This window comes from Pristiophorus japonicus, unplaced genomic scaffold (genome assembly GCF_044704955.1).
Source record: "Pristiophorus japonicus isolate sPriJap1 unplaced genomic scaffold, sPriJap1.hap1 HAP1_SCAFFOLD_463, whole genome shotgun sequence".
Lineage (NCBI taxonomy): Eukaryota > Metazoa > Chordata > Chondrichthyes > Pristiophoridae > Pristiophorus > Pristiophorus japonicus.
In genome coordinates, this window is record NW_027254367.1 from 306,086 (window position 1) to 310,624 (window position 4,539).

Genomic DNA, 4,539 nt, shown 5'->3' on the forward strand with positions numbered 1-4,539 from the left:
CGTACCGTCTGGCCCAACAGTCTGTCAACCTATTTCACTTACTGCCTGCCTCTTTCGCGACATCCCTGTCTCCCTCCTCTTTAACTCCACCGTTTGTCACCCTCGCTGCCTCCCCTGTCTGGCTGTCTCTCTCCCGAACTTTGCTGTGTCTGTCTGGTTCTTCTGTTCTATTTCTGACTTGCCCGTTTCCGTCTGCTGTATCACTCTCCCCTTCATCCCCTAAAGGCTATTAATGAACCAGATGGATTGTTACGACACTCCAGTATTATCATGGTCATTTCTTATACTAGCTCTTTAAATTCAGATTGATGCAATTAACTGAATTTAAATTCCTCAGCTGTCTTTGCAGGATCTCAAGTTATATCTCGGATACTTTAGACCAGACCTCTGGATTAGGAGTTCAGTAACATTCCCACTCTGCTACCGTACGATTTCTCTCTCTCTCTCGGTGTATTACCGGTCTGTCTCCTCCTTCTTTCTCCCCACCTGCCTCTCTCTGTCTTGCCATCTGTCTTTTTCCACCGCCTGTCTCCTTCAGTCAATTTTCCCACTCTCCTACCCGTGTCTGTCTCTCGCTCTGATCCCCCATATGTCTCTCTCATTCTCCCTCCTCGTAGGTCTTTCTGGTCCTGTCTCTCCTGTATGCCTCTCTCTCTGTCTCTGTCTCCTCATCTGTCTGCCTTTGCTGTCTCCCCCATCTGTATCTCTCGGCCTCTCCTCCTGTCTACCCCGATTGTTTCAGCCAACTCTCTATTTTTCTGTCTCTTAAACCTCTGTCTCCTCCGCTCTCTCTCATTCTCACTGCCTCACCCCACCGTCTGTCCGTCTCTCTTTATCTCTATATCAGCCCAGTTTGCTATCTTTCTGGCTAGCTCCCGTCTGCCTACCCTGTCTGTCAATTACTGTCTCCCTTCCACCATTCACCCTCGTCTGCCCCTGTCCGTCGCTCTCTGTCTGCCTTCCGTCAGTCTTCCCCGTCTGCCTGTCATATCTGTCACGCATTCCCCCCCTTCTATCATTCTCCCCCGTCTGCCTCCTCCCTTCTGCCTTCCACGTCTATCTCTCTCTTTGTTAGCCATCTTATCTCCGCCCCCCCCCGCAGTTTGTCTCCACCCGCTTCTCACCCCGTCGGTGGTCTTGTCGCCCCCTCCCGTCAGTATTGACGGTCTCTACATCCCCCACCATAATTAACTCATTCTGTCTCCCCTCCCCCTAGGCTGTCGTTCTCTCTCTCTGTCACAATCTATCTGTCTCGCTTTCTGTCTCTCCGGACTGTCTCCTCTCCATCACAAACCCTTGTCTGTCTGTCTGTCTCTGTGACATGCACACAACTGTCTCCCCCTGCCTGTCTATCTCTCTGTCACCTTTACCAGGCCTAAGGTTTTGAAGGAGGTATTCTTGGCAAGAGTTGGAAAAATAGCGTAAATCTCCGACCGCAAAGACTCTTCTCTCGGGGATGCGTTGGATAGAGGAAAAGCCATTTTGACTGTTCAAGTGCCGGCTTTCAGCCAATGCGCATCGCGCTCTGAGAACAGGTGCATGCTGACATCGGACGTGCCCTTAGAGACCGTAATTGTTGGCCCATTATTTGGAACTTGCCCCAGATGAAGCTCGAGGGTTTAGTTACTTCCCTACTGTGAAAATTAAGCGACACTCGGCCGTTCCTGTTAAATTTTAAAATGGCTGCACCAGATTCTTGCTGTAATAATCAATGAATATTTATTAACCAGTGTCTTAAAATACACTCTGTGATATGAGAACGGCTGAAATTTCATCACACGCAAAGCACAAAATCTGATTCAAGTTTGGCAGGCTCTCTGTTGCCATGTATTTCCCTCAGTCTGAAACAGAATATGACATGTTGTGAATGGCGATTGCAATAATTATTAATCTTTCACAGAGTGTTATGAAATTAATTTAATAAGCTTCATTTTAATTTAATAAATCCCGGAACGGACATCGAAACTGTGTCGACGAGAATAGAGCGCTGCATCCTAACCACTAGGTGGTGGTCACAGGGGTGAGTAAACATTGATATCGGGATTCGTGAACCAGTCACACAGCCTCTGTGAGAATGTTCAAATGGAGATTGTTCAAAGTAAACTAGTGGCAACAGCAGTGAACTGCAATTTAAAAAACAGCCAAAGCCTGTATTTTTTCCCCGGCTCCCATTGTGGAAATTAAACGGCACAATTTAATCATTTTGTAGATTGAATGTCTTTTCAAACTGGCTCGTTTTATTAACTGTAAAACATATGATTTATCTTAAAAATTTGGACGTGTTATTGCAGTCCTCTGCTGTTGCGACTTGAAAAGAACAACAACAACAATTTAGCTCCCAGATTCATGCGTGGTATCTGGATTGGTTTCAATACCCACAAACTGGCGCTTTAGATTACAATATCGGACAGTGTCTGGATTGCATTGTTGAAGCTTCACGTCAATGACATTTAATCACAAACCCGTCATCAGAATTTTTTTTTCCAGAGATGCAGCCTGACTGGCTGAGTATATCCTACATTTTCTGATTTCATTTCAGATTTACAGGATTGGCAGTACTTTGCTTTTGAAGCTAAAAAGTAACATAAGTTGACGTCATTGGGGATTCAACAGTCATTACCTTTCTGCAACGGCAAACGTGAGTCATGCGTGGTGTGCATCCTCCCTGCTGCCAGGTAAAGAACATCACTTAGTGGGTGCAGAACATTCTGAGAGGTGAATGGGAGCAGCCGTGATCTATGTGCTAACCATTGACAGAAGGAAAGAAGGGGATGAGTTCCTTTAGTCAGAGTTTCAAGTGCAATAGAGGAAATTAATGAGCAGAACCACAAAGGTATTCTATGGGTTATTTCCAGTGCACCGCGCAATTGAAGTTAGAAATGGCAACGTGTGTCTGGATAAACGGTGCACGAGGTTGTGCTCCATAATCCGGGGGCATTGGGACCAGTTCTGGCGCAGGAGTGGTATGTTACAGTACGTCGGGTTGTACATCAATAGAGCTCGCGGGAAGGTTAACTACTGGGGCGGGTGAGGGATTGAACTAATTTGGCAGTGGATTTCTGTACCAGGATGAAACATCTGTAGATGTTGTAATTATGCCTTTATACACAAGTCCAGATGATTATTATATATCAACTATAGCAGTGAACGTGGCCTCAGACACCACATTTCAGCCCATCCTTGGGAAACGATATACCACGGCTCGGCCAACCCTTCCCTTACACCGAGCACAAGCACAGGAAACACAGGCACACCAGAATTTGCTGAGGACCGTAGAGAGTAAAATGTTCTTTGATTAGTGATAGCTCTAAGTATATTTTGGTGTCTCTGTTGCAATTTGTTCTGTGGGATATAAATATATTTTGTATATCTGTTTTAGTGTTTATATATTTGAATGCAACAACGTTATTTATAATAGTATTGTGGAGCATCTTTATTTGTTATAAATTTATTTTCCGTGCATACCTTTGTATCTATATTACTTTTAAACACCTCGCAAATAAACGTAAATACAATTATAGTACAGCAATACTTAGAGATAAATTCATAAAGAAAGCAGACATAAAACAAGTACATTTATAAAATCAAAGATATGAACACAAATAATGTGATTATCAAGGTTCCACACTATTTAAGTTACAAATCACAGATAGATGCACAGATATATTTATAAATTTCCCGCAAGGACATCCAAATTCAGTACAAATAGCAAAATGGATTGCACACTAAAATAAAACACGTCTATGGCGAAAATGTATGGAGTCGCAATAACTGAAAGCTTCTTGCAGAGAGTCGGCACTGACACGATGGGATGAACATCTTCCTTCTGTGTTGAATGATTCGATGAATCTTTGTCATCCTGCTTGTAAGACAGATGGAACAGGCAGCTCTATGATGGGAGCACTGAAACTAGAGGGCATGCTGCTCTAGTGGCACAATCGGTTAGCGCGCGGTACTTATATGACAGTGCAGGCCCGGGAAATGCCGAGGTTGTGAGTTCGAGCCTCACCTAGAGCAGCCGATGATTTTGCATGTGATGTTTGTACATTGCAGACTCTGATGCAGTTTTCTATTTATCCATCTGTCTTGTCTATTCCGCCATGTATCACGGTGCTGTCTGTCTCTCTCACTCCTGTTAACTCAGTGGCAATCTGTGGGCTATTTCTCAATGAATACCCGTGTCTGTTACCCACATGTAATAAATGAGGGGATCAAACTATTCCTCATCTAACACTACGGAACTAATGAGCCAACATTTATAACAATATACAGTTAATTGTAAATATAACAGTCAATCTTGAGTGATATAGGTTCAATTCTGTGCAAAACCAAACTATGATCTCAACGTGTTTCCTTTAAACCGCTTTTTAATGTATTGTCGCAAGCGCTGCCATTGTAGCTCAGGGAATTTCATAATTAATAAACATAGAAATCAAGCAATGAAACGGTAGAGATGGTTCTGAGACTGTAGAATGCCCTCGCTCAGAGCAACATTTAAAACAAGGTTACAAACTGGCAGCGTGCAGGAGGAAGGGAGGA

At 43.8% G+C, this 4,539-nt stretch overlaps 1 non-coding gene across 1 annotated transcript; it reads left to right on the forward strand.

Moving 5' to 3' along the window:
• Nucleotides 1-3,923: 3,923 nt before the first annotated feature.
• trnai-uau (transfer RNA isoleucine (anticodon UAU)) lies at nt 3,924-4,017 on the forward strand. Its single transcript has 2 exons — nt 3,924-3,961; nt 3,982-4,017. It is a non-coding gene; the product is annotated as a tRNA-Ile (tRNA).
• The last annotated feature ends 522 nt before the right edge of the window (nt 4,018-4,539 follow it).